The sequence below is a fragment of the Petaurus breviceps genome, unplaced genomic scaffold (genome assembly GCF_028583685.1).
Source record: "Petaurus breviceps papuanus isolate PSGF00001 unplaced genomic scaffold, PetGlider_PUasm1.0 186, whole genome shotgun sequence".
Lineage (NCBI taxonomy): Eukaryota > Metazoa > Chordata > Mammalia > Diprotodontia > Petauridae > Petaurus > Petaurus breviceps.
Window position 1 is genome coordinate 51,625,233 of NW_027185798.1, and position 10,564 is coordinate 51,635,796.

The window sequence follows — 10,564 nt, forward strand, 5'->3', positions numbered from 1 at the left end:
TTATGTCTCTTCAAATTTTTTCCTATCTTTTAGTTTATTAGCCTAATGTAGTATTTAATATTTCATTGTATTAAATTTTATCTAAGTATATTTTCACCAATTTTTTTTTTAATCTTTATTATGTTTTAGTGATTACTTGGTCAAACTCCTTAATTTTATAGATGAATAAGTGGGAATCCCTTAAAAGTTTACTTGCCTATAGTCATATATGCTTCTATTGGCATACTTGGCATTAGAAGTCATATCTCTACTCTCCTGGTCCTAGCTTTCACTTCTATATAAATGTCACACTCAAATAGAAACATGGCCACTAAATAACACATAAGTATACCCACGGGCCCATTTACATTTAACAGTATGTATATCTTATTTTTGTATAGTTTATTAAACATTTCCCAATTACTTTTTAAACTACTGCAGGTCATGGTGGGGGTGGGAAGGAAGTGGGCATCTGTGCACAATAAATACTGTTATCTATTAAAATCTTATTAAAACATTTTTATATACATAATAATTTTAAAAGTACAGAGAAAAATTGAATGCATGCTGCCTATTACGAAGAACTTGCAGTCTAGTAGACATATTTATTGTATTTTGGAAGTCCACCTTGATACAAAGACCTTAATGTTATTGTCAATTGCCATAATTTCTACTAGAGATTTTCCTCCTCAAATAGTTGCACATACATATCAACATGAACAAGTGTACTGTAGTGTTTGTGTATGTGTTTACGTGTGTGTTTACATGTGTACATGAAGTAGTGTGGTACAATGGAAAGAACCTTGGTTTTGGATTTGGAGGACTTGGGTTCAAATTGAATATTTTAGGCAATACCTGACAATTTAATAAAGATGTTACTTGATCCCATGTTTCCTTATCATTAAATAAGATAGTTGAACTAGATTGGACCTAAGATTTGTTCTAGCTCTTTAATATTATATCCTTTGTTCTTTAACAGAGGGACTATTTTGTAGAAGGAGAAGAGTTGGTTTTGGAACCAAAAACACGTGAATCCAATCCTGTCTGTGTTACATATGGGCTAGGTGATCATGGTCAAGTCATTTAGCCTCTCATTGATCTAGGCAAATATGTAAGACTATATGTGTTGAAAAGAAGGTAACAATTCAAATTAGAAAAATTTTCCTTATCTAGAGAGTTTCTTATACTGAAAAAAATCACAAGTATAGTCCTTTATATATACTGTAGATCAATTTAATATTTTGTTTATACCTTCTTTCCTTAAAATTTTCTCTGTTTTATGAAGTAATATTGAGGAAATCTTATAGTTTTCTATTATTTTCATCCTTTATGTATATTAAGAAAACCCATTGGAATATAGTTGTGTTTTGGTAGCAATTTTTTAATTCAATGATTGTTAGGAAAATATTTTACACTTAGTTCAAAGAATGCTTGTCACCAGTCCATGGTACAGGCACTTAACCTGGGGCCCAAAACTTAATGTAAAATTATTTTGATAACTGTGTTTCAACATAATTGGTTTCTTTTGTAACCATATGTGCTTTATGTCATGCATTTAAAACTTATTCTGAAAATATGTTTATAAGTTACATCAGACAGCCAGAAGAATGTATGACATGCAAAAAAAGTTAAGAACCTGTACTCTAGGAGCTGAGCAATTCCTAGTGTTTCACGAGCTATTTTTACAACAAGCTACCAACCTTCATTGTGGAAGTAGAAGGATGTTTCACGACTAAATAGTAGTTTGTGTTTTTGTTCATTTCAAGTATAGGGAGATCACTATCTATCTACTTGTGTATTTATGTCTATTATGTGCACATGCCTGTGTGTGCATGTATGCATGTGCACACGTGTGTGAGTTCAATAGGAATGTAAAATGAATTATGATCAAAGTCATTATTTATTTTGTTTTGGGCCCAAATTTATCTATAGGGTAACCAGGAAAATGAGAAGTATAAAAACAACCTTGCCACCCAAATTCCACATAATTCCTCAGCAGCTGTACTATGTGGAGCCTCTGGTATATTTTAAAGGTCTGCAAATTAATTACCAATAATATTATAGGAATTGAAAGGAATTTTCAACATCCATATCAAATAAGAGACAGATTAGCAAGCCAAGCTCAGAAGATAGAAAGGCAGTTCATAGGGCAGAAAATCATTGGCAGGACTTCTGTGGGCCATCACTGGAATCCTGATTTAGTAGTCCTGAACTATGACTTTAAGAATTGATCACTGCTACTACAGCCAGACTGTGCCTAGTAGCTGAACTCCAGCAGATTACAGCAAAGAGTTGCAGAGGACCCAAAGAGGCTGTATAGATGAAGATCAGCAGATAATACCAAAGCACAGCTTCATAGGCCTGTCAGGAACACTGAAGGCGTCCATTAGTAGTAGAGATGTCAGGCACTAACAGCACCCAAAAATAGTAACATCCAACAGAGAATGGTAGATGAAGCCAGTTCAGCAAGGAAAGCAGATTGCTTAATGACAGCTTCAGAGAACATTTTAAACTCTGTAGCATTGGTGATGTGGGTAGTGCCATCCATAGAGGGCATTTATGTATTCTATCCACCTAAGTTTCTCCATGTTCTGTCCCTCTATGTTTTTCCTCTTCTTCTAGTGGTGTGGTAAGTGAAAGAGTTTACCTATGTTTTTAAGAGAGAAATGTTTATTGTTATTTATCTTACTATGGAACTTATTAAATGTATTTTCCTTTGAAATAATGGCAAAACCACACATATGCACACATATACATACAAACATGTGTAGGCTAATGGACTAAAGTTTTGGGGGATTTTGAACCACAACCACAAAATGCTTCAGATCTATAGTAGAAACCAGAGAGATCCACATATGAAGGGGGTCCTTCGATGATTCATATGGGCTACTCTAGTAAATAAGATAAAAACATGTATAGTGTAGAGGACAAACTTCTGAACTTAACTTGGTTATTCAACAACAGTTATAAAATATGTCACTGGACCCATCCTACAAACTTTTTTAGCTTGGCAGATGTTGCCATAGTTTTCATTCCCTTGGCATGCCCATGAAAAGCCACAATCAATTCAGCAATGCATCAGATTTGGACCTTTATGGACAGATCATTTGTTTAAAGACAGATATGAAATGGACCTATAATTTCTAATGCTGTGGTCTGATAGCTTCTCTGCAATCCTAGAGAACTGCCTAGAGCTATGAAGCTTTTTTGCCCAGGGTCATAAAGCAAGTACGTGTCAAAGGCAGAAATTGAACCTGGGGTCTTCCCACCTCTGAAACTAACATTCTAACTACTATTCCATGGCTGCCTCTTTAGATTATTATGTTCCATGAGCTAGAACATTTTATAAACAAATAAAAAAGAAAATGAAAATCAATTCATTTTCAATTGTAGTCATTAAAGCAATTTCATCCTGTATTCTTGTGTTTTTGTTTTGTTTTGTTTAGAAATCTGATCAGGAATTTCCTGAGAATGTAGAGATGAGAAACAGTGCTCCTTATATTATCTGTGAAGTTAAATATCTGTTCTTACAACAGAAGAAAGATATATTCAGATTATTATAATCGTAAACAGGCAGCTTATAAGAAGGAAGGCCCCATCTCAACCTCCAAACTTCTGACCAAAGAAAGCAAAACTTGACAACAGAATGTCCTCCATTGTTAAGCAGCTAAAATGCCTTTTGTAGAAGTGGGGAGAAAAAGCAGGTCCTAAGCCTGAATCCTTTCTTTTAGGCTCATTTTTGGGGCTACCTCTACCACAACATTTTCCTTGATGCATATCACTCCTCTCCAGCTTAAACTGAGCTTTTCCTACTTGCATTTTCCTCAAGCACTCTGTTTGGATATCCTTTGTCCTTAATAGTGTTGGAAAATCCTTTAATAGGATGCCAGTTACTTTGGGACAAGTGACTCATGTATTTTCTCCTTTGATTCTCTAGCTCACCTATCATGGTACCTTATACTTAGTGTCCAAAACATTTCTACTCAATTTGTTAAACTGATCTTGAAGATGACATTGGAAGATTAATTTGATGCACAATTCAACTCAATTTAAGAAACACCTTAAAAGTACCTATCAAAGGCAAAATACTGACTATGTTTGTAGATCTGAAGTTGGAAAGGACATGAGAGACAACTTTTATTTTTATAGATGAGGAAACTAAGGCATAGGGAGGTCAAAAGACTAGCAGATGCCTAGGCAGGTAAGTAACAGGAATGAAATGAGGAAGCTGGAGCCCAAGGAGGACAAGGTGTTTACTGACACCTACATAAGTAATAAATAGATAAGTGGGGATATTTGAATCAAAGTGTTTTTTTTAAATTCCTAATTCATTGCTCTTCATTTGTCCAGGGGAACCTGAGGCTAGAGGCCTCAGATGGCCCTCTAGGTCCTCAAATTCTGCCTGGCCCTTTGACTGAATCCAAACTTCACAGAACAAATCCCCTTAATAAAAGGATTCGTGCTGTAAAACTTGGATTAGGTCAAAAGTCCCCACCAGGGACCTAGAAGTCCACATGTGTCCTTGAGGCCTCAACTTCCCAATCAGAGCATTAGCAATGGTGTCTCCACGACATAAAATACTGAAAGCTAGGAATCAAAAGCTAAAGATTCAGATTAAATGTTAATACGAAGAAAGAGGATTAGAGTAGCAGTATAATATTGCAAAAAACATCACAACTCAATCACTGAATAACTATGTTGGAGAAACAAGGTCAAATATATATTTAAAATGTAGAATTCATTAGAGTTATGCACATTGTTGCAATATATTAATATTCATACCAACTCTATGCACATTTTATAAAAGATAACTCAAGGTAAATAGTGCAAGTATTTGTCTTCTTGTTCAGTCATTTCATTCTTGTCAGACCTTTGGTGACCTCCTTTGGGGTTTTCTTGAAAGAAATGCTGGAGTGTTTTGCCATTTCCTTCTCCAGCTCATTTTATAGATGAGGAAACTGAGGCAAACAGGTTTAGTGATTTGCCCAGGGTCTCAGAGCTAGTACCGTGTTTCCCCGATAATAAGACCTATCCCAAAAATAAGCCCTCCCCCCTTACTGTGTAAGATTCCTCTAAAATAAGCCCTCCCCCGAAAATAAGCCCTATTGAGATCGCTACTGTAGTGAAGGTGATCCCCTGCGCTACACGCTACATTACGGTACCCTCTGTATGCACCGTCCCCCCCACCCATGAAATGCACGCCACGCTCTGAGGTGCATCCAATCAGAGCTGCTGCAGTGAGCGCGTCATCCTGTTCTTCCCCACTGATTTGCTTGCTGGCGCCATTGAGAGCAGTGCCGCGGAGGAGAGCTGAGGCAGGACAACATAAGCCCTCCCCTGAAAATAAGCCCTCTGGTGTTTTTCTTTCCAAAAAAAAAAAATAATAAGACAGTGTCTTATTATTGGGGAAACACGGTAAGTGTCTGAGGACAGATTTGAACTCAGGAAGATATGTCTTCCTGATTTCGGGCCCTCCACTCTATCCATTGACCCATTTAGGTGACCCAAGTGCAAGTATTATTATCCCTGTTTTTCAAATGAGGAAAATGAGGTCCAGACGTTTAAAGTCCCTTGTCCAGTGTCACATAGCCAATAAGTGGATAGTCCAATGCTCTTTCCATATTTTTTCCATTATTCTTAGGAGCTAAACTTATACAACTCTTTATGAAAATCAAATTTAAATATAGGTTCTAAAATATTCTTGTTCTTTTAATGTTGTTTTCCCTAAAATAATATAAAAATCACTTTATTTAGTTTACATTTTATTACAAGTTATCATTAAGAAACATTGATTAAGAGCTTATTATCTGAGAAACAGAGACAAAAATCTTGATCATTGTATGCAAAATTCTCTGTACACCTCATGTTACTTTATAAATGTTAGGTATTATTAATTTTTTACAATATCATCTAATGAAGAGAAGATATCATCAACATCATCATCTGAAAGTAGTTATTTTGCTATTATATTAAAAACCAATTATGTGGGGCAGCTAGGTGGTGCAGTGAATAGAGCACTAGCCCTGGAGTCAGGAAGACCTGAGTTCAAATCTGGGCTCAGACACTTAACACAAAAGCTAGCCATGTGACCTTGGGCAAGTCACTTAACCCCAATTTCCCTACCTCCCTCCCTCCAAAAACGGGGAAAAAAAAGAAATGAGTAGAGGACTGGTCTTTGGGGTGGCTAGGTGGCACATTGAATAGAGCACCAGCCCTAGAGTCAGGAGGACCTCAGTTCAAATCTGACCTAAGACACTTGACACACTTACTAGTTGTGTGACTTTGGGCAAGTCACTTAACCCCAATTGCCCTCCAAAAAAAGCAAAAAATAAAAAATAAAACCAATTATGAAATTAGGAGTTTTTGTATTTATTTCCTCATTTAGAGACCAGCAAGTCAGCTGATCAGTAAATCACTCAGTCTGTATCTCAAGGACACTGATCATAAACAAGACTACCCTAAATCCTCAGTTCCTGGATCTTGGCAGGACCCTGCCAACTAAGAGACCTTACTTCTGTTTAGAATATAAACAGAATCTAATCTAGGTTAATTCCTGCCCCAAAGCAATGAGTCCGTGCCCTTAAACCCATCCAATGGAGTTTAGGGTGATCTAATTCATGAAGGAGAAAATCAACCAAAGTGGTCTGGGTGGAAATGAGTTCCTTTGTCCAGACTGAGAAGTGGCTGAGTTTCACAATCAAGTTTTGCTCTCAACAGAAGTTGGAGACTTTTAATCTGCCCCTTAATTGATTGTTCTCCAATCAGGGTTGATTTTCACCTGTCAGGGGCACCCCTATTCCAATAGCATATTAAGGCTTCCAGTTTCTTCATGTCTTTGTCTTTGGTTACCAATAGAAATCAATGACCATCAATTTATTGACTATTAAGTAGCCTGATTATTATTAATTACCCCAAAACAGTATCCCTTGGGTATTTATTCATTACAACTCATTATCTGCTTACTTAGAAATTAATAAATTGTTGTTTTAATCAATAGTCTCTCTGAAGAGCATCATGCATCCAATTTAGCCAATTTATATAAACTATACATATGTCAGGTTTTGGAAGTTTCTCTAAAATATAAACATAGATTTATATTTTTATCATTATGAAGGTATAAATTAAAATACATTTTCTTTCAAACCAAGAAAAATAATATTGATAATTCCTTATTATTTATTAAGAACTCTGGTGACAGTTATTATTGTTGTTAGACATTATAAATAACACCATGTGTTTTTATCTAGTTATAGAAAAAATATTGTTCTTTTGCTTGGAATTATAGATATATATGTGTATATATATACATGCCTACATACATACATGCATATATAATATACATAATACACATATACATACACACATATATAAATATGCACACATCTATACATATGTATATCATAGTAGGAATAGCAATTTTTTTGGTTATAGCATGGAAAGGAAGCTGGGTTTAAATTTAGAAGGGCTGGGTTTGAATACCAGTTTTGCCATTTACTACCTATGTAACTCGGGTAAGTCATTTTCACTCTCTGGGCCTTAGTTCCTTCCACTATATGAAAGGATTCGATCAGGTGACATTTAATAATACTTCCAATTTGGACTCTATTATAGTAATATTAATTACATTACTAACTTCACATTTGTGATTGACTGTTTTTTTTAAGTACAAGATAATCCAAAAAGCATTATCTCTTTCTTCAAAGATTAAGGTGGTTGCAGATACACTAATTATATATATATATATATATATTTTTTTTTTCCTTTTCACATCAAGAAATCTGCTTGTCAATATTCTGCTCTTGAGATATATCATTATTGTTTGAATTTTAAAGCACTGCCTTTCAACCTTCATTAAACAAAGACCTTCATATATATGTGTGTGTGTGTATATATATATATATATATATATATATATAGTTATAACTATGACTATGACCATAACTTTCACTTTCCTTGACCAGATTCTTTTCAGAGGTGGAATTTATCAAAGTAAAGAATTTGTCAGGTTTCTCTTCTAGGTCAGGTATAACGTTGAGCATTTGAAATACAAAAAATAAATATGTGTGTGTTTAATTAAAGATTATTGACTCTTTTAATAAAGCAGATCAAAGAACCTGTGCTAGCAACCATCCTGGGTATGCTAGGGTGCTTGCTGCTACAGTGAGAAGTTTCTTGATTGAATTAATCAATTAGAACTTGTGAGTAAGGAAATATATCTACTCAAATCAAAGATAATGGATGAGGGATTCAGTCAAAACCTGAGGAACCTCTGTTAAAGGAGGACCGGGTAGAGATCTAGAGCTTCTGGAAGCAAAAAAAAAAAAAATAGGAGAGAGAACATCAAGAATTGGGCCCAAAAGAACAGGCTTTCCAGAAGCAACCAGCAAAAGGACTAAAAGATCAGATCAAGCAGTGCCCCCCCCACCCCGGCCAAATAAATGAATAAATAACAGATGGCCCTCAGCCCTACAGCATCTCAAACAGAAAGATTCATGTTGACTCCACTTACTCATGGATTTAGGGAAATTCCAAAGTCTACTCTTTTCCTCTTTTCTTTCCAAGGTGACTATGTATTAATGGATATTATAAGCTACCTGCTTAATTTTTCAAAGTATTTCATGTAGCTGAAACTTTTTCTCAACGAGAAAGAGGTTAAGGGTTAACCAGAAATAGATATAAGTGTAAATTGAGGTAAAGAGTCAAACCTATGTTTTAATATTAGGGGCTTAGAACAATTGTGATCGTACCCCTGATTTTTCATCTAAAATAAGCTACTTGAAGCAATAGAGAATAAAATCACATGGACCTGTGGAAACATTATATTGCCCCTACACTTAAAACAAGCTAATTATTGCAGCAAGGAGTAACATAAACAGATAAAAATTATATACACAATTAAACCAATTTAAGTGTTTGGGGAAGTCCCTGACCCAGGAACAAATAGAGGTTTTCAGACCTTATTTAGTTTATCTTATCACTGTTCTGTATCATAAAAATGACCAAAATCATAAAGGTCCACACTTTAGTGTAAGAGAGATTGATCTTAAAAGAATTAAGATAAATTAGATTATAAAACCTAGGAAAACAAGAATGACCAACAGATAAGTGCAAGCTATTGCACAAACAGTCCTTAAAGTGCAAGCTATTGCACAAACAGTCCTTAAAACTCTTAAAATGGACCCAGAGTCTGAAGAGATCTTGATATACCTACCTAAAAAATAGAAGAGCATGCTATTTTATTTTATTTTATTTTTTTTTTCTTTTGGAAGGGGCAATTGGGGTTAAGTGACTTGCCCAAAGTCACATGGCTAGTGTTAAGTGTCTGAGGCCAGATTTGAACTTAGGTCCTGACCCAGGGTCTGTGCTCTACTCACTGCAACACCTAGCTGCTCCTAGAGCATGCTATTTTACCAAAAAAAAATGATCACAAAATGTTGTCTGAGCTCTGCTTGCAAAAAATTACTCAATTTTCATCAGAGATAAAACTTTTAAAGTTACAAGAGATACCCACTTTCTAAAATTATTTACTGGGCCATTTTCTCTTCTTCTTTGGTGAAAACTATATCCTGAAAAAAGCAAAGAATAGTGTAAACTAATGTCAGAATGAGGAGCTAGTTCTGTAACTACTACGTGCTTCTTTGATTTCAAGGGTCAAGAACCATTGTTTTGAGACCTACATTGATGAGGGAAAGGCAGAGGAGGATATCTAGCTGTGTCATCGTGTAAACCATGTAAACCATCATGCTTTATTTTCGAATTAGGAACAACAAAGCTACTTTCTTCTGAATTTTTGCTTGGAACAACTAGATTATTTCCCAGAGTACCAGATCCCTAGAGAGAAGCCATAGCAGCATGTCTCAGTAGAGATCCAATCATAAAGCCAGGAAGATCTTTGCTCAAGTGCCGCCATTGATATATCCTGCCCACATGACTCTGGACAAGTCTCTTGGTTTCTTAGTCAGCACAGGTGGTGTAGTGGATACAGTATTAGTCCTAGAGTTAGGAAGATCTTAGTTCAAATCTGGCTTCAGACACTTATTGACTATGTGATCTTGAGCAAGTCACTTAATGGTCTCAGAATAAGAAAATCTGTCTCTGCCACTTATTCTCTGTGTGACCTTAGGCAAGTCACTTTGCTTCTTTGGGTAGTTTAATTCCTTCTCTGTACAATATGCAGTTGGAGCTAGATAATATTTGCAGTGACTTCCAGATTTAAATCTATGATCTTGTGTACAAGATTGCCTCTGATACTCAGATACTATACTTATTTGGGTTCAGAGTGATGCCTACAGTAGAAGTGAACTGAATGAGGAACTGAAATATATATATTCCTTCTCTGTTTTCCCTATCTCTGCCTCCTGTCAAATTGTTCTACTTTTTAGTTTCATTTGCTGACTGCAATTTATCACCTTACTTTCTACTCATAAATCTGACACAGGCTTTCTCACTAAAGTGTATTCAATCCATTTGTCTAATACATTTCTGTTTCTTTGATTTCATCTACCTACATTTGTCTTTAGAACATCTCATCTTTAATCCTTCCTTCCTTCCTTCCTTCTTCCTTCCTTCCTTCCTTCCTTCCTTC